This window comes from Pristiophorus japonicus, chromosome 8 (assembly GCF_044704955.1).
Source record: "Pristiophorus japonicus isolate sPriJap1 chromosome 8, sPriJap1.hap1, whole genome shotgun sequence".
NCBI lineage: Eukaryota > Metazoa > Chordata > Chondrichthyes > Pristiophoridae > Pristiophorus > Pristiophorus japonicus.
Window position 1 is genome coordinate 188,452,025 of NC_091984.1, and position 20,043 is coordinate 188,472,067.

At 45.4% G+C, this 20,043-nt stretch overlaps 1 long non-coding RNA gene across 1 annotated transcript; it reads right to left on the reverse strand.

Moving 5' to 3' along the window:
* Window positions 1–3,148: 3,148 nt before the first annotated feature.
* LOC139268263 (uncharacterized) lies at window positions 3,149–4,803 on the reverse strand. The gene is made up of 2 exons (XR_011593996.1): window positions 4,492–4,803; window positions 3,149–3,414 (listed from the first exon to the last, which is right to left on the reverse strand). It is a non-coding gene; the product is annotated as an uncharacterized lncRNA (long non-coding RNA).
* Between the last annotated feature and the right edge of the window lie 15,240 nt (window positions 4,804–20,043).

Below are 20,043 nucleotides of genomic sequence, written 5' to 3' on the forward strand. Positions count from 1 at the left end.
GACCTCCCACCTCAAGCCCCGCCTGGTCAAGCAGCTTTTTTTCCCACCTGCAGTATTTTTATAATTAATGAACCGTGTTCAAAGAAAATGAAAAAAAAACCCATCATTTTTAGTGTGGCTATGATTCTTTTCTTGCTTGTAGCAGTTTCCAGAATATTAATATTTAATTGCTGGAATTGCTAGGACAATGCTGGTGCGTTGGCAACCCTATTATCACACTGACATTGTTGTTGATAAAATCACTTGACCTCCCGGGAGTAGTATTGTTATAATAATGTGTGTGATCTGTAATCTTAAAAATAGGCCAGCCCTAGAGTGCTGAATTTCCTGGCAATGCTGGCAGTGTAAGACTTAGAAATATTCTGGAGTGAAGCTGAATTCAATTAAATTTGGGTTGAAACAGTTGACTTCAATTCGCGCTGGCACCTTACCGCATACTGTGACGGGAATATTCGGGATCTGAATCTGGACACACACCGTGCAGGTGTCATTTTCCCTGAGCTGAATCGATTGTTTAAAGTTCAAGGGTGCATTTACGCTAAAGGTTTAGCATCGGTGTGAAGCAGTTCCGGCTATACCTGCGTGAATGTGGAATTAAGGCCGGATCTGACTCCAGAGCAAAGTGGCTCCAGAGCGCGGAGACTTCTCCCTGCTTTGAGGAGTCTCATTCCTCTTCAGTCTTCACTAAAACATCAGGTCCGGCTCCTGCACCTGGAACCGGGGCCAGACGTCCATCCTTAGGTTCTCCTCAGGTTGAAAGGCCTGTGCCACTGTTTGAAAACGGCTTCTCTGACTCTTAGCGTACCAAGAGTGATTTCAGTGCAGCCTTGCGCATCAGTCAGGTTCTAATATATAACCCATCCAGACTCTATCCTTTTATTAAGGTTCAGTGAGTGATCCAGCAGGTTCTGTGCTACAGGAAAGGACACAGAGTTAATTCATGCCCGCAAGGAAAGCCAAGTGTCTGCATTAACTGAAGGCCCTTCACTGTAGCTCAGAAGCTGCTGCACCTTCTCGACAGTGATTAGCTTTGAGATTAAATAGTTTATGTTTATTTTTGATGAATGGTTCTGGTCTTTCGCATCTGTCTTTTTAAGGAATTTGAGATTGCAGTTCAAAAGGAAAGTTTTTATAATGCTGTGGGGCCGAAATTCAAGGCCATTAAAGGGGAGGGCGCACTGCTGCGGCCGCCATCTTATTTTTTTTTATCAGCCAACTGCCAGGTCGGCCTGACAATTATGCCCCCGGGTTTGGCCGGGCCACCAACAGGCAGCCTGGCACCCTCTCTTAGGTGCCAGGTTGCTGGCCCAGCCGAAACCCTCCCTGGTGGCCCAGTGGACCGAACTAAAAGAACCATAGAGCTCGCAGCGGCCCTCCCCTTTAAGTAAAGAGGAGAGACTTGGTGATGCGCCAGTGTGACGACGTCATCAGTGCCACGTTGATGACTGACAGCAGCGGACACTCCGCCCACCCCCAGTCCCGCCCCCATTTTGACTGACTTCCGCCCCGCTCGACAAAAAAAAGAGCTGAATTTCGCGCAAGAGGCCATCGTGATGGTGAAAACACAGGAAAAACGGTGGTTACCACCTGTTTCTGGCGGGGGGTGTATTTCGGCTTCACATGTCTTTCTGAGATCAAAGAATGCGACAGTACCGCAATAGGCCATTCGCCTCATCGAGTTTGTGCCAATGTTATTCTCCACATGAGCCATAGACTAACCCTACTCTCCTCACACTCTTTAGTATTCCTCTTTTTCAAGCAACAATCTAATTTCCATTTTAAAGGATTTATGGACTTGGCTTCAACAACGAATTGAGGCACAGAATACCTCATTCCAACTAGCCTCTGCATAAAGAATTTTTTCCAACCTTTAATTTTTTTTGTGATTGTCTTAATAGGAACAAGAGTAGGCCATTCGTCCTCTCTCTCTCTCTCTCTCTCTCTCGAGAGAGAGAGAGAGAGAGAGAGAGAGAGATTGTTCCGCCATTCAATTAGATCATGGCTGATCTCCATCTTAAGCCCACCTACCCACCTTGGTTCCATAACCATTAATACCCTAAACTTACCTTCTTGCTGATGGGAGGAAACAATCCGTGCATGGATTAGGAATTAATGGGGCAAAATTGTCCCTTTTTATAGCCCTGTTAACTCCTCTGGGGGGGGCGCTAACGGGGCAGAAGAGACATTTCGCTCGGGGAGCGGGTGCTACCGCCTCCCTGGAAATTGCTCAGGAGTTTACGGAGGCACGCCCCACGGTTAGCGCCCTGGACCACCGCGCCACTGCCGATGACGTAATTGTCCTGCACGGCGACCCCTCACTGCACCGCGGCGGAAATTGCCCTGCTGTCCGCAAGGCTAGCATCAGCAGATGTCAACGCCAACTTCGCGGGCAACGAAATTGACCAACATTCACTCTCGGGGCGGTGCTTAAAGGGGAGGGTGCCAGCGCCCCGGGCTGCCATCCTTTATTGTTGGCTGACTCGCGGGTTGGCTCAAAGATGGCAGCCTTAGCATGGTCCGGTCCACCTTCGTGCAGCCCGGCACTCCATCTAGGATGCCGGCTGCTGGCCCAGTCGCACGCTGCCCTGGTGGCCTGGTGGCGGTCATCAGAGGCCTTGCAAAGTGCGCAGGGCCCTCCCCTTTAATTGAAGGGGAGAGGCATTGAATCGCACCAGCACTACGTGGAGCATCCACGTAGCGCTTGACTCCCCGCCCCAGTAGCGCCACGGTTACCGCCCCCAAAGGAAATGGAGCGCGGGCGAATGCGGCCCGCTTCCTTTCAGGGGCGGCAAGGGCAATTCCGCGCCGGGGGCTAAAAGTCCCGGCCGCAGAATGTTACCGCCCCCAATCGGGTCACGGGGCAATTTAGCCCCTAAGACTAATATTTCAGGATGACAACATAAGAATTTGCAGAATTTGCCTTAAATTTAAATTTCTTGACATAGAATTAATGTATGGAATGCGGTGGTTCCTGAGCTGCTGAGATGCTGGAAGAGTCATATTGAGTCAGGCAACTGGGCAAGGTTGTGTAGGTATATGGATCGATAGGTATTCTGGAGGTTAAGGCACAGAAATCCACCTGACTTTTAGGTGCTAAGCGGGCGCCTAAGCCTCCAATATGGCGAATTGTACGTTACAGGACATACCATAGATTTCATATATATTTTAATAACATATACAGGACCATTATAACCCAGTAATAGAGTGCATTATATAATACAACCCCCTGTGGCCACCTGCCTTTCACAGGCCTTGTACACAAGTTTCTGTTGTGCTAAGATTGCATTAATTAGGTTCAGACGAACATTTGTGGAACGTCTGCCAGATGTTATCAGACAGCTGATGGATGAGATCTGTTGGTAGCCCCCGATTACACTGGAGGAAGGGTTGGAAAGATCTGTGTGCAAGTAATTTCTGTAAAGGAAGTTGACAAAAGATAATAACAATATTCCTGCATTACAACAGTGACTACACTTCAAAAGTGCTTTGTTGACTGAGAAACTGGACTTTCATGAGATTAAGCAGAGAAACCTGGGGTGGGGATTTGGACTGACACTGAAACTTCAGATCCAAATGAAAATGTTACACATACCAGAAAGGGAGCCTTCTGGACTCAAAAACTTGTTCAAAAATTTCAGAGCGTATCCGCTGCCAATCTTTGGCTCCCTTCCACACTCCCCCCCCCCGCACACTCCCCTCCATCCCCTCCCCCCTCAGAGCCTGTTTCTTTCTTTTTTTCTCCTTGTCTCTAATGGCAGTTGGTCATTATCCCACCATTCACACCCTATCTTGACTAATGTTTTTTTAACTCCTAGCATTACCATTTGAATTTGGCCCATCATCCCTTTTGTCTCTCTAATCTCTCCTGTCTTCCACCTTATCACAGACCTTCCCTTTTGTTCTTTCATCTCCTCCTTTCAGTGCTTGTTAAGAATCTGTTCTTTTCGAATACACTCCAATGCTGATGAAGGGTCATCGACCCGAAACATTAACTCTGCTTCCTCTCCAAAGATGCTGCCTGACCTGCTGAGAATTCCAGCAGTTTCTGTTTTTATTCCAGAAAGGATGTTTACTGGAAGTGGGGTTGAAGCACACTGTAGGAGTATGGTAGAAGGCACTTTATTAATATCTAGCCCTCTCCATACTTGAAGCAGGAATATTTCGATATTTGCAAGTCCCATGATTTGTGCAGGTTTTGACTGTGCATGTTTCACACAGGAAATCTCAAGGTGATTTGTGACATGCTTAAATATCCCACGTGAAGCGTGAGCTTTTGCAAAAATGTCCACAAATCAGGCTGAGTTTTAGGAACACGGTTGCGTTCAATGATGCCACTGGGTGTAAAAAGTGAAAATTATTCCATTTCCCAGCACTGACATCCCTGATCCTCATAAGCACAAAAACTCACCCAACAAAATATTGGGGGGAAAATTGCGGTCGGAGGCTTCCTTCGTACGAACACCTCCGACCCGAAAAAATCTACGAAAGTACCTGTTGGTCACGGAGGAACGTAAGATTCCGGTCGGAGGCCTAGATTCGCTGCGCAGCACATGGGGAGATATCTTTCAGGTACGTACGTACAAGCTGGAGTCACATGGACCTGGACCACCAATCACTATGCAGTATTCTCATTGATAAAAATGGGAGCTCCGTTTGTACAGGCTTTTTTGGCCCAATATTTCCACAGCAAACTTCTCTTCTAACTAAAATACTTATCCATTTTACTTTAGCACAACAGAGGAATATAGCATTCGTTTCTCTCAGGGCCATGGAATATCCTTGGAGCTGACTCCTCTCCTCCACCGTAACTTCGACCTGGAAGTGAGGTGCAAATGCACTTTACGCTCATAAGCGCAGTTTTCCACCTCACTTCCGGCGAAATTGCGGCAGTGAAACGGGAGCATCTCCGAGATTAATTCCCGGATATTCCCAGCTTTCTCCAAATTCAATTCCTAAACCTGGTCACTCAGCAAAAGGGAAAACCCGTCAACAACAGAAAACTCTGTAAATGCACAGTGGATATTGGGAAGCTGATAGTTCGGTTTGCCAAACACTGGCTGGACGTATTTCCGGTGGTTTAATCACATGGCCTCCCACCTCCAACTGTCCTGCCCAGTCAAACAGACCTTTTGTTTCCCCCATTTACAGGATTTTTATAACAAGTAAAGAAAAGTGTTCAAAGAAAAGAAAATAAATACACAACTTTCTTTGCTGCCCTGTAATTTTTCTCCCTGGTTTATCACAGCAACGTCCAAAAGATTAATCTTTAATTGCCTTGAGACTCCCGGACAATCCTGGCAACCCTACTATTAAATCCCATTTGGACTTGAAGGGTGAATAATTCTTTACTTAATCCTTTACTACATCCTGCTCTGTGTCCGTATGCTCCTAAACAACATGCATTCTTGTAACTGTAGCCAAGCTAACACTGTGTACATAGGCGGATGGAGAGAGTACTGCAGGTTATGTAAATAATCTCTCTTCTCATGGAATTTTATTGGAAGCCGACACTCCTCTCCCCACAAGCAGCAGGTATCTTTTCCCATGTTCTCACATTCAGCGAGATAAATTGCTAGCGGCTCCCTTGTCAAATTAACTTTTCAGACAGAGTAGTTTGCTTTGGACTCTATACAAATAATAGCTTTCTGGAGCCAAATAGTCACTCTATGCTGGGTCAAATTGTCAATCACTCCTCCCAGAAGAAAAATACATCAGACTGAAAGTGCTGATGCTATCAGTAAATGGCTCAGGGACGACTGCCCTAGTCACTGGTGGTGCTTCTGTTTTGCGCATTCTGAATGGTTCGCCCCACACATTGGTATGTGGTGCGGGTGCAAACACGTTATTGTAGACAGCAACGTGATTTTTCCTACATGGAAATAGTTGCGGAGAACCTAGAATTTGGGTTACTTCAATAACCACTGTATGATAGGCATCCAGGAAAAACATTCATATAATTTTGTTTTTCCTCTACATTTACAGCCAATCCTCCATTAATGCCTCTCAGCCGTTATTTTCCCCTAATCCCTCCAGTTATCGCCCCTCCTTTGCTCAAGGCACCGACTCCTGCGGGGATCCAGTTCTCTAGGAGGCGGCCGCCCTGTAATATCTCGCCCGAGTGACCATTCTTTATCTGCAATCCTCGACGGTGAGGGTCAGAGCTGGTTATTTGATCTTGTGAGTGGTGAGGGGGGCATCGCAGCCAAGACCAACCCTGACCCCACCCAATGTACGCACATGTGCGCATTCCAGCAAAGATCCCTGAATAGTGATCTGAAGTGGGAATGTTGGTTGGTCCGTTTTTTGACACGGAGTTCAAGTTTAACATTCCCTAGTTGAGATCAGCTAACTCAGCACAGACCGTTTGCTTTTAACAAATGTGCTCATCAGGAACTGGGCTCACCTTCTTCTGAGTTATATTCCTCCCAGTACTGAAGCCTTATATTACAAGGGTGCATCAAAGTGTATGCAGACACAAACTTCTATGTTGTAACAGCTACATTCATTAACATGGCACTATGCTGTTTACATCCTACTTTGTATTTGGGCAACATCTTTAACATAGAAAAATATCCCAAGGCATTTCACTGACGCATAATCAGACTGAAATGGTGCTGAGCCAGAGAAGGAGATTTTAAGAAGAGTGCACTTGGTCAAAGAAGGCGGCTTTAAAGAGGCGTTAGGGAGCGAATTTCGGAGCATGTGGCTTAGATGACATAAGAACATAAGAAATAGAAGCAGGAGTAGGCCATTTGGCCCCTCGAGCCTGCTCTGCCATTCAATAGATTATGGCTGATCTGATCTTGGCAACTCCGCGTCTCTGCCCGCTCCCCATAACATGGAAACAATGGTCTGGTGAAGGGAGGGAGGACGTCACAAGAAGCCAGATTCAGATGAAGAGAGAGTTTGTTGGCGGAGAATGAGATAAATAGGGGTGAGGCCATTAGGGGATTCAAACCCAAGGATGAGAATTTTAAATTGCAAGTATTGGGGAACTGTAGCCAATGTAAGTTACCAAAGACATGGGTGATGAGAGAGCAGGACGGAAGCAAATTCATGTTTATGATTAAAGCACATCTATAGCAAATATGTGTTTGTGCCTGTATCTGTGAATCACTTTCACCCTTATCATGCATGGAGTTTAAATCTAAATGAAATAGGACAAATGTTCCTGTTTCTGAGCCTGAGGCTATTGAATCACCTGGGTGAAACAAGTACAGGAGTATTAGCCACGCGTGCAAGGAAGCCTGTCTGATTTTCTATCCATTTAAATGAATGGTCAGAAGATCCGAAGGGTTCTGTTCGGGGAACTCCTCTCTGGCTGGTTTTCCTGATTTCACAGATCCCAGCTGATCCAGTACTCCCAGGTTCAGGAATAGGGATAAATGTTCCAATAAGTGAAAACATTGATTTAGTACCCGCCCCCCCCTTCCCCCACCTCCCCCCACAACCACAAAAAGGCCAAAAAAAACAGGGCCTGGAATACTGGTTAAATATACATCCATTTCTCCTTTGTAAAGTGCCTGAGGACATTTACTACATGAAAGGTCCTACATAACTTGTACTGTTTGAGCATGACAGTGGTGTTTGAAAACTGGACATGTTTAGAGAAACAAGGCAGTGGTGTTCACCTTGCCACCCAGACGTTAAACTTGCATTGCAGAGTGAGCGCCCGTGAGATAAACCGCCTGATTTTCATCTCCATTGAAGATCTGCCCTAGTGTCATAAGCACCAGCAGAAATGATCAGTGACCAGTGACCAGCAACAACTGTGTGGAGTGGGCTGTGGAACTGAGGATATCCAAATTGACTGAAGGACTGATGGTAGATGTGTGCACTGGAGTCTGACCCTGGTCACTGGAGCAGGTATCCCTGCTGATCTGAGGTAGAAGGGAATGAGGTTGATCTCTAGTTGTCCAGTGTGACTCATGACTGGAAATTTAAAGTCCACTTGGCAATCCCTTTGGAGATTGTGAACTCACTGGGCTTTGTACGTCTGGAGTAAAAATAAAATGGGGAAGGTGGCTCAACCATGGTTAACAAAGGAAATTAAGGATATGCCAAGGAAGAGGCATATAAATTGGTTAGAAAAAGCAACAAACCCGAGGACTGGGAGAAATTTAGAATTCAACAGAGGAGGACTAAGAGGGGGAAACTAGAGTACGAGAGGAAGCTTGCCGGGAATATAAAAACTGACTGCAAAAGCTTCCATGAATATGTGAAGAGAAAAAGATTAGTAAAGACAAACGTAGGTCCCTTGCAGTCGGAATCAGGTGAAATTATAATGGGGAACAAAGAAATGGCAGAACAATTGAACCAATACTTTGGTTCTGTCTTCACAAAGGAAGACACAAATAACCTTCCGATTGTACTAGGGGACAGTAGATCTAGTGAGAAGGAGGAACTGAAGGATATCCTTATTAGGCAGAAAATTGTGTTAGGGAAATTGATGGGATTGAAGGCCGATTAATCCCCGGGGCCTGATAGTCTGCATCCCAGAGTACTTAAGGAAGTGGTCCTAGAAATAGTGGATGCATTGGTGATCATTTTCCAACAGTCTGCCGACTCTGGATCAGTTCCTATGGACTGGAGGGTAGCTAATGTAACACCACTTTTCCAGGGTGACCAAGGCTGGGAACTCAACATCTAAGGGTATTCAGCATTTAGAAAGGATAGACAGAAAGGAAAAGGAGGTGGCGTGGGCATTGCTGGTTAAAGAGGAAATTAATGCAATAGTAAGGAGGGATATTAGCCTGGATGATGTGGAATCGGTATGGGTGGAGCTGCGGAATTCCAAAGGGCAGAAAACGCTAGTGGGAGTTATGTACAGACCACCAAACAGTAGTAGTGAGGTTGGGGGACAGCATCAAACAAGAAATCAGGGATGCGTGCAATAAAGGTTATCATGGGCAACTTTAATCTACATATAGATTAGGCTAACCAAACTGGTAGCAATGCGGTGGAGGAGGATTTCCTGGAGTGTATTTAGGATAGTTTTCTTGACCAATATGTCGAGGAACCAACCAGGGAGCTGGCCATCCTAGACTGGGTGATGTGTAATGAGAAGGGACTAATTAGCAATCTTGTTGTGCGAGGCCCCTTGGGGAAGAATGACCATAATATGGTAGAATTCTTTATTAAGATGGAGAGTGACACAGTTAATTCGGAAACTAGAGTCCTGAACTTAAAGAAAGGTAACTTCGACGGTATGAGGCGCGAATTGGCTAGAATAGACTGGCAAAGGATACTTACAGGGTTGACGGTGGATAAGAAATGGCAAACATTTAAAGATCACATGGATGAACATCAACAATTGTACATCCCTGTCTGGAGTAAAAATAAAACGGGGAAGGTGGCTCAACCATGGCTAACAAGGAAACTGAGGATAGTGTTAAAGCCAAGGAAGAGGCATATAATTTGGCTAGAAAAAGCAACAAACCTGATGACTGGGAGAAATTTAGAATTCAACAGTGGAAGACGAAGGGTTTAATTAAGAGGGGGAAAATAGAGTACGAAAGGAAGCTTGCAGGGAACATAAAAACTGACTGCAAAAGCTTCTATAAATATGTGAAGAGAAAAAGATTAGTGAAGACAAACATAGGTCCCTTGCAGTCGGATTCAGGTGAATTTATAATGGGGAACAAAGAAATGGCAGACCAATTGAACCAATACTTTGGTTCTGTCTTCACGAAGGAAGATACAAATAACCTTCCGAAGGTACTAGGGGACAGTGGGTCTAGTGAGAAGGAGGAACTGAAGGATATCCTTATTAGGCGGGAAATTGTGTTAGGGAAATTGATGGGATTGAAGGCCGATAAATCCCCATGGCCTGACAGTCTGCATCCCAGAGTGCTCAAGGAAGTGGCCCTAGAAATAGTGGATACATTGATGATCATTTTCCAACAGTCTATCGACTCTGGATCAGTTCCCATGGACTGGAGGGTAGCTAATGTAACACCACTTTTTAAAAAAGGAGGGAGAGAGAAAACGGATAATTATAGACCAGTTAGCCTGACATCAGTAGTGGGGATAATGTTGGAATCAATCATTAAGGATGAAATAGCAGCGCATTTGGAAAGCAGTGACAGGATCGGACCAAGTCAGCATGGATTTATGAAAGGGAAATCATGCTTGACGAATCTTCTGGAATTTTTTGAGGATGTAACTAGCAGAGTGGACAAGGAAAAAACAATGGATGTGGTGTATTTGGACTTCCAGAAGACTTTTGACAAGGTCCCGCATAAGAGATTGTTGTGCAAAATCAAAGCACATTGTATTGGGGGTAATGTACTGACGTGGATAGGGAACTGGTTGGCAGGCAGGAAGCAGAGAGTCGGGATAAACGGGTCCTTTTCAGAATGGCAGGTAGTGACTCGTGGAGTGCCGCAGGGCTCAGTGCTGGGACCCCAGCTCTTCACAATATACATTAACGATTTGGATGAAGGAATTGAGTGTAATATCTCCAACTTTGCAGATAACACTAAACTGGGTGGCGGTGTGAGCTGTAAGGAGGACACTAAGAGGCTGCAGGGTGATTTAGACAGGTTAGGTGAGTGGGCAAATGCATGGCAGATGCAGTATAATGTGGATAAATATGAGGTTATCCATTTTGGGGGCAAAAACACGAAGGCAGAATATTATCTGAATGGCGGCAGACTCGGAAAAGGGGAGGTGCAACAAGACCTGGGTGTCATCGTTCATCAGTCACTGAAAGTGGGCACGCAGGTACAGCAGGCGGTAAAGAGGCAAATGGTATGTTGGCCTTCATAGCTAGGGGATTTGAATATAGAAGCAAGGAGGTCTTACTGCAGTTATACAGGGCCTTAGTGAGGCCTCACCTGAAATATTGTGTTCAGTTTTGGTCTCCTAGTCTGAGGAAGGACGTTCTTGCTATTGAGGGAGTGCAGCGAAGGTTCACCAGACTGATTCCAGGGATGGCTGGGCTGTCATATGAGGAGAGACTGGATCAACTGGGCCTTTATTCACTGGAGTTTAGAAGGATGAGAGGGGATCTCATAGAAACATATAAGATTCTGATGGGACGGGACAGGTTAGATGCGGGAAGAATGTTCCCGATGTTGGGGAAGTCCAGAACCAGGGGACATAGTCTTAGGATATGTGGTAGGCCATTTTGGACTGAGATGAGGAGAAACTTCTTCACTCAGAGAGTTGTTAATCCGTGGAATTCCCTGCCTCAGAGAGTTGTTGATGCCAGTTCACTGGATATATTCAAGAGGGAGTTAGATATGGCTCTTACGGTTAAGGGGATCAAGGGGTATGGAGAGAAAGCAGGAAAGGGGTACTGAAGGAATGAACAGCCATGATCTTATTGAATGGCAGTGCAGGCTTGAAGGGCCGAATGGCCTACTCCTGCACCTATTTTTCTATGTTTCTATGTTTCTATGTACCAGTTGAAACCAGAGCCCGAAAAGCCCAACTTTCAACTCTGAAGTGTAAGGAGCATATTCAGCAGTTGGTAACATGCCCAGTTCACTTTTGCTTGAGTGACCAGTCTTGCAGCCTAGAGTGAGCTTACGGCTCCCAGTTACAAATCTGTCAGCACTTTTGGATGAATCTCTCATTATTCCTCTTAGCCACGGTGAGGCTGTTTGTCAAATATGAATCAGTACAGTGAGTATTGACAGGCTATTTAATCACAACCGTTGCCACAACTGAGCACAAGCTTGTTCTCGCCTAACATTCACACATCCAGTAACTAGGATTAGTTAGTGATTTGGGGTAATAATCCTGGGCAAGTTTCCTTTTTGTCAGTCTGGAGATACTGAGGTCAATTGAAGCCTCATCATTACTGAATGAGATGGCCTAGATCTGAGCTTACATTGGTTTAATGGGATACTGGTGCCCATTGTTTTCCTGAGCCTTCCCAGTCGACCTTAGTGAACCCAGCAAGTTTAATTAGAGGTTCATCATATAACTAGATCATGGCTGATTTGTACCTCAAACTACATTTATTCGCTTTTGATTCATATTTCTTCATACCTTTACATAATAAAACTGTCGATCTCAGTCAAATTTCAATAGTCCCAGTCTATAAAAGGCCCAGCGGCAGCGAGAGGCGGCAGCAGTTAATGAGACGCGAGTCCGGGGTCAGAGGCCTATAAAAGGCCGAGCAGCAGCGAGAGGCGGCGGCAGTTAGTGAGGCGTGAGTCCGGGGTCGGAGGCCTATAAAAGGCGTACTTGTGCAGCTACAGGGAGAAGGCAAAAAAGAAATAAAAAGAAACAGAAAGGTGACGTCACAGCCAAAGGGGTAAGTGATTGGCTGGTGATTGGTGAGTAGTTTTTCTTTCTTCTCTTTAACAGTGAGTAAACTTTAACATTATTGTTGCCTATCTAAAGGTTAAGTCATGGCAGAAGAGCTCGGTCGCGTGTTATGCTCCTCCTGTACCATGTGGGAACTCAGGAACGACTCCAGTGTCCCTGGGGGCTACGTGTGCAGGAAGTGTATCCACCTCCAGCTCCTGACGGTCTGCGTTGCGGAGTTGGAGCTGAGAGTGGATTCACTCTGGAGCATCCACGATGCTGAGAATGACGTGAGTAGCACGTGTAGCGAGTTGGTCATACCACAAGAGAAGGGTACACAGCTAGATAGGGAATGGAAGACCAGCAGGAAGAGCAGTGCAAAGAAGGTAGTGCAAGGATCCCCTGTGTTCATCCCCCTGCAAAACAGATACACTGCTTTGAGTACTGTTGAGGGAGATGACTCATCAGGGGAGGGCAGCAGCAGCCAAGTTCATGGCACCGTGGCTGGCTCTGTTACACAGGAGGGCAGGAAAAAGAGTGGGAGAGCGATAGTGATAGGGGATTCAATTGTTAGGGGAATTGAATGCGTTTCTGCGGCCGCAACCGAGACTCCAGGATAGTATGTTGCCTCCCTGGTGCAAGGGTCAAGGATGTCTCGGAGCGGGTGCAGGACATTCTAAAAAGGAAGGGAGAACAGCCAATTGTCGTGGTGCACATTGGTACCAACGACATAGGTAAAAAAAGGGATGAGGTCCTACGAAACGAATTTAAGGAGCTAGGAGGTAAATTAATAAGTAGGACCTCAAAAGTAGTAATCTCGGGATTGCTACCAGTACCACGTGCTAGTCAGAGTAGGACTCACAGGATAGTACAGATGAATACGTGGCTTGAGCAGTGGTGCAGCAGGGAGGGATTCAAATTCCTGGGGCATTGGAACCGGTTCTGAGGGAGGTGGGACCAGTACAAACCGGACGGTCTACACCTGGGCAGGACCGGAACCAATGTCCGAGGGGGATTGTTTGCTAGTACTGTTGGGGAGGAGTTAAACTAATATGGCAGGGGGATGGGAACCAATGGAGGGAGACAGAAGGAAACAAAAAGGAGATAAAAGCAAAAAACAGAAAGGAGATGAGAAAAAGTGGAGGGCAGAGAAACGCAAGCCAAAAAACAAAAAGGGCCACTGTACAACAAAATTCTAAAAGGACAAAGGGTGTTAAAAAAACAAGCCTGAAGGCTTTGTGTCTTAATGCAAGGAGTATCCGTAATAAGGTGGATGAATTAACTGTGCAAATAGATGTTAACAAATATGATGTGATTGGGATTACGGAGATGTGGCTCCAGGATGATCAGGGCTGGGAACTCAACATCCAGGGGTATTCAACATTCAGGAAGGATAGAATAAAAGGAAAAGGAGGTGGGGTAGCATTGCTGGTTAAAGAGAAGATTAATACAATAATTAGGAAAGACATTAGCTTGAATGATGTGGAATCTATATGGGTAGAGCTGCAGAACACCAAAGGGCAAAAAACGTTAGTGGGAGTTGTGTACAGACCTCCAAACAGTAGTAGTGATGTTGGGGAGGGCATCAAACAGGAAATTATGGGTGCATGCAATAAGGGTGCAGCAGTTATAATGGGTGACTTTAATATGCATATAGACTGGGCTAACCAAACTGGAAGCAATACGGTGGAAGAGGATTTCCTGGAGTGCATAAGGGATGGTTTTCTAGACCAATATGTCGAGGAACCAACTAGGGGAGAGGCCATCTTAGACTGGGTGTTGTGTAATGAGAGACGATTAATTAGCAATCTCGTTGTGTGAGGCCCCTTGGAGAAGAGTGACCATAATATGGTAGAATTCTGCATTAGGATGGAGAATGAAACAGTTAATTCAGAGACCATGGTGCAGAACTTAAAGAAGGGTAACTTTGAAGGTATGAAGCATGAATTGGCTAGGATTGATTGGCGAATGATACTTGAGGGGTTGACTGTGGATGGGCAATGGCAGACATTTAGAGACCGCATGGATGAACTACAACAATTGTACATTCCTGTCTGGCATAAAAATAAAAAAGCGAAGGTGGCTCAACCGTGGCTATCAAGGGAAATCAGGGATAGTATTAAAGCCAAGGAAGTGGCATACAAATTGGCCAGAAATAGCAGCGAACCCGGAGACTGGGAGAAATTTAGAACTCAGCAGAGGAGGACGAAGGGTTTGATTAGGGCAGGGAAAATGGAGTACGAGAAGAAGCTTGCAGGGAACATTAAGTCGGATTGCAAAAGTTTCTTTAGATATGTAAAGAGAAAAAGGTTAGTAAAGACAAATGTCGGTCCCCTGCAGTCAGAATCAGGGGAAGTCAGAATGGGGAACAAAGAAATGGCGGACCAATTGAACAAGTACTTTGGTTCGGTAGTCACTAAGGAGGACACTAACAACATTCCGGATATAAGAAGGGTCAGAGGGTCTAGTAAGGAGGAGGAACTGAGGGAAATTCTTATTAGTCGGGAAATTGTGTTGGGGAAATTGATGGGATTGAAGGCCGATAAATCTCCAGGGCCTGATGGATTGCATCCCAGAGTACTTAAGGAGGTGGCCTTGGAAATAGCGGATGCATTGGCAGTCATTTTCGAAAATTCCATTGACTCTGGATCAGTTCCTATCGAGTGGAGGGTAGCCAATGTAACCCCACTTTTTAAAAAAGGAGGGAGAGAGAAAACAGGGAATTATAGACCGGTCAGCCTGACATCGGTAGTGGGTAAGATGATGGAATCAATTATTAAGGATGTCATAGCAGCGCATTTGGAAAGAGGTGACATGATAGGTCCAAGTCAGCATGGATATGTGAAAGGGAAATCATGCTTGACAAATCTTCTGGAATTTTTTGAGGATGTTTCCAGTAGAGTGGACAAGGGAGAACCATTTGATGTGGTATATTTGGACTTTCAGAAGGCTTTCAACAAGGTTTCACACAAGAGATTAATGTGCAAAGTTAAAGCACATGGGATTGGGGGTAGTGTGCTGACATGGATTGAGAAATGGTTGTCAGACAGAAAGCAAAGAGTAGGAGTAAATGGGTACTTTTCAGAATGGCAGGCGGTGACTAGTGAGGTACCGCAAGGTTCTGTGCTGGGGCCCCAGCTGTTTACACTGTATAATAATGATTTAGACGAGGGGATTAAATGTAGTATCTCCAAATTTGTGGATGACACTAAGTTAGGTGGCAGTGTGAGCTGCGAGGAGGATGCTATGAGGCTGCAGAGCGACTTGGATAGGTTAGGTGAGTGGGCAAATGCATGGCAGATGAAATATAATGTGGATAAATGTGAGGTTGTCCACTTTGGTGGTAAAAACAGAGAGACAGACTATTATCTGAATGGTGACAGATTAGGAAAAGGGGAGGTGCAACGAGACCTGGGTGTAATGGTACATCAGTCATTGAAGGTTGGCATGCAGGTACAGCATCCGGTTAAGAAAGCAAATGGCATGTTGGCCTTCATAGCGAGGGGATTTGAGTACAGGGGCAGGGAGGTGTTGCTACAGTTGTACAGGGCCTTGGTGAGTATTGTTTACAATTTTGGTCTCCTAACCTGAGGAAGGACATTCTTGTTCTTGAGGGAGTGCAGCGAAGGTTCACCAGACTGGTTCCCGGGATGGCGGGACTGACCTATCAAGAAAGACTGAATCAACTGGGCTTGTATTCACTGGAGTTCAGAAGAATGAGAGGGGACCTTATGGAAACGTTTAAAATTCTGACGGGTTTAGACAGGTTAGATGCAGGAAGAATGTTCACAATGTTGGGAAAGTCCAGAACCAGGGGTCACAGTCTAAGGATAAGGGGTAAGCCATTTAGGACCGAGATGAGGAGAAACTTCTTCACCCAGAGAGTGGTGAACCTGTGGAATTCTCTACCACAGAAAGTTGTTGAGGCCAATTCACTAAATATATTCAAAAAGGAGTTAGATGTAGTCCTTACTACTAAGGGGATCAAGGGATATGGCAAGAAAGCAGGAATGGGGTACTGAAGTTGCATGTTCAGCCATGAACTCTTTGAATGGCGGTGCAGGCTAGAAGGGCCGAATGGCCTACTCCTGCACCTATTTTCTATGTTTCTAAGTTTCTATCCACTGCCATTTCGGGGGGGGGGGGGGGAGAAAATTTGCCCTTCCCTTTGTGTGAAGGAATGCTTCCTGAAGGTCCTGGCTCTAATTTTAAGACTGTGCCCATTTATTCTGGATACCCCACCAGAGGAAATAGCTTCTCTGCATCTACTCTATTGAATCTTTTTTTTAAATCAATTTAAGCACATCTATTAGATCACCCCTCAACTTTTTATACACAAGGAAATACAACTCAAGGTTCTGCAACCCGTCCTCATAATTTAACCCTTCAAGTCCCAGTATCATTCTGATGAATCTGCACCAATCTGAGGCCAATGTATTCTTCTTGAAGTACAGTGCCCAGAACTGAATTCAATGCCCCAGATAAGGTCCAAGCAAGGCTCTGTACTAGTTTTTGAATGACTGGTCCACTAAGATAATCACTACACTACTGCCACCTGAAATTAACTGGCGCCCAGAATTCTGATATTAAAACTCAGCCAGCATTAAAGTGATTCAGCCTCATTTTTACCAACATAACACCCCGCATTGAGCAGTAACTTGTATCCTAACTCGCAGTCCTCTTTTCAAACTATAAATTAAGGGTAGACTTAAACCCTGCTTCTGCTTTTTTTTTTCCAGCTTTCAATTACATTCTGAGACCTGTCATTAACATTCCTTTGATGAATTTATTCTATAGTTCATCTTCTTGAGCACAGAGCGGTTTTAAAATAATACATTAATATGCAACTGAGCTGCTGAGACGATGCCAACAGGAACTGAATTTGCATAAAACCAGTATTCAGGAGCAGTGACTCAGAAACGCTGCAGGAACAGATTGTGCAACATTAAAGGTTAGCCAAGAACACCCACCAGTTACCAAAGGCACATAATCTGGGTTGAGGAACATGGCAAAACTGGTTTCCACATATTTCAAGTTCCAGTTCCTGCTAGTTTAACCATAATTTAAAACCACGGGGTTAATTAAAATGCAACAAGGCCAAGGCTGTGAATACAACTAGCCAGCAGGCCGAGAGGAAAAATTTAGTATATCGCTGACTAGGGTTCTGGAATTGGTCTTAAATGGGCACATCCTTCACGGAACAATGTTTAGGAAGCCAGGGGTCAGTGCGCCATCTTGGCATGTTGATGTCACACCACAAGTGCAGCATTTCTACCATATTTGTATCATTGTGATTGTAAACTGAACAAAAAAATAAGGTTTGCCAGAAAAGGTTTTTTTCTGAAAGCGCTGCCTTTAAAAAGGCAACAGGATAAATATTGTGAGGTTCATCGGGTGATAAACCACGCACTGGACCTTGTGGCCCTGAGCCTTACCCCACCCAATTTTATGACGTTTATCGGACCGCACGACTGGCAGTAGCAGGCCACTTTTACAGATTCCAATTAGCAGCTCCACCTTGAAGGCCGAACCTTATAAGTTTTGGTGAGGCTCAATCCTTGTCTAATGAAAGTGGCTGCGGAGGTGTCCTGGGAAGATGGCCTGACGAAGCAGCCCTCTTAAAGCAAAAAGATAAGTTTGTGTGTGTGTGTGTGTTTGTGTGTTGTGTGGGGGTGGGGGGAGGACTTCCGCTTCAGTTGCTGCATTTGTTCTGTGCATTCGTCGGTTTTGTTGATAAGGCCTGAATGTTTGCTCTTTTTGGTCTCTTCCCCCGCCAGTACTTTTCTGCAATACTGTTGGCTTTGAAGTATCACCTTACAGAGAAGTGAGGGTGGGTTTCAGGGGTTACAAATGTGTTCCATTATTGACATGAAGAGGGGTTTGTGATGGATAAACTCATCCAGGTGCAAGGACTCCTGTGGCGCAGACCACACTCATCACTATACGTCAGGCCCTGTACTTGAACGTACAACAACAACTTGAATTTATATAGTGCCTTTAATGTAGGAAAAGGTCCCAAAGTGCCTCACAGGAGAGCAATCAGACAAAAATTGACACCGAACCAAAGAAAGAGATATTAGGATTGGTAAGTGAAATCTTGTCAAAGAAGTCGCATCCTTATTGTGCCCCCTTCACACGATATGCTGCCATAGAGTTGGGCCATATGCTGCAGAATGATCTGCACACAACATCTGGGATGAGTGGCGACTCTTCCAATTGAAGTGAATGTTACTACAGCATGAAGCTTTCATGCCCCCACATCCTTCCATGCCACCCCAGGAGGCATCTGCCCTGTCAGGCAGTCTGCAGTGCACACGCGTGTTAGGGAAGTGACTAGCGCTATGCTTGCAAGGGGAGATATCTTCATCCCTTTCAACTGTGGAATGGATGCTGAAGTTAGACAGGAGGCACAGCTGGCTGAGATTCCTCGATTGCGAAGAGTCGCACGTTGGACCCATGTGGGCCTCAGAGATTTCCACATCAATCTGACAGCCTTCATAATGGTCTTCAGCCCCAGATAGGACCCACCCTCCATTGACACCCCTCCTGTAAGAGAAAAGCTTTGCACCTAATTTGTGTGCAGGTGATTTCCCACATTACAACAGTGACTACACTCCAAAAGTACTTAATTGGCTGTAAAGCGCTTTGGGACCTCTGGTGGTTATGAAAGGCGCTATCTAAGTGCAAGTCTTTCTTTCTTGATATGGTTCCACAGATATTGTTTACATCAGTGATCATTATACAAGAAGCAACCATGATGGCGTCAGTGTGCAACATACTATAGTTTCCACATTGTTTAAAGGAGAAGGTACAGTGGGTGGATGGTTGTTAGGGAAACAGGGCGACCCCCTTCATCCATGTCTACTAACTTCACTGAGACAGTTCCCAACAACAGATGAGTACCATGGCCTGAATATATCAACATCTGTTTGCTATTCCTTGGCTGCCACCTCTACCTTCAGGAAAGGTGTTCTATGCAGATCGGGCACAATGAAAGAATTGGGTATTATTGTGCAAAAAGACTAATGGGCTTGGGCACAAGCTTCAAATGGTACCTCCCAGAGGGTGCAGGAGTTTCCAGTTTGGCTTTGTGCAATGCTTGGTGGGCCTCCTAAGAAATGAGGAGCCCACTCATCTTTGCCTTGCTTCTGATAGCAGCTTATCTTTTTCACATTTGCAACAAAGTACAAAGGAGATGGGTGACTGCATTAACACGGGAAGTCACCTCCCTCTATACAGCTGTCACCTGCACTTTTACTAGATAATGGTCCTCAGCCCGCTGTCCATTGACACTCCTCCTGTAGCAGGACCTCCAACTCTTTGGCATCAAAGGAAGTAGTGTTTCCAATATGAACAATTTGTTTGCTTTTCTGCCAGCTTATGGCGAGCTGCAGCCCTTTAAGTGCTGCTCCTGCAATGGATTTTGCAATCTACAGCCAAGTATGCTGTCGACTAAGTTCTCTGGGCAAGCTTTTCCTTCACTCACATCCTATCCAAAATAGGAGCATGGTTTATAATCGCAGAAATTGACATAGTCTGCTACGGGCACTAATGCACCTACAATCTACACCAATACAATCCCAGTATTTGCCCGGATCTCAAGGAATATTACGTTTATGGTATAGTATCGCTGGAACGACCTCGACGGTGAATTGCAAAGAAGTTATCATTGTTTGTAAAATCTACCTTTAAAACTCTGCAGCAAGAATAAATGGGCATGAGAACTTAGCGCATGCATTCAATATTAGCTGGCGGTGGGGGGGGGGTGGCGGCGGGGGAAGG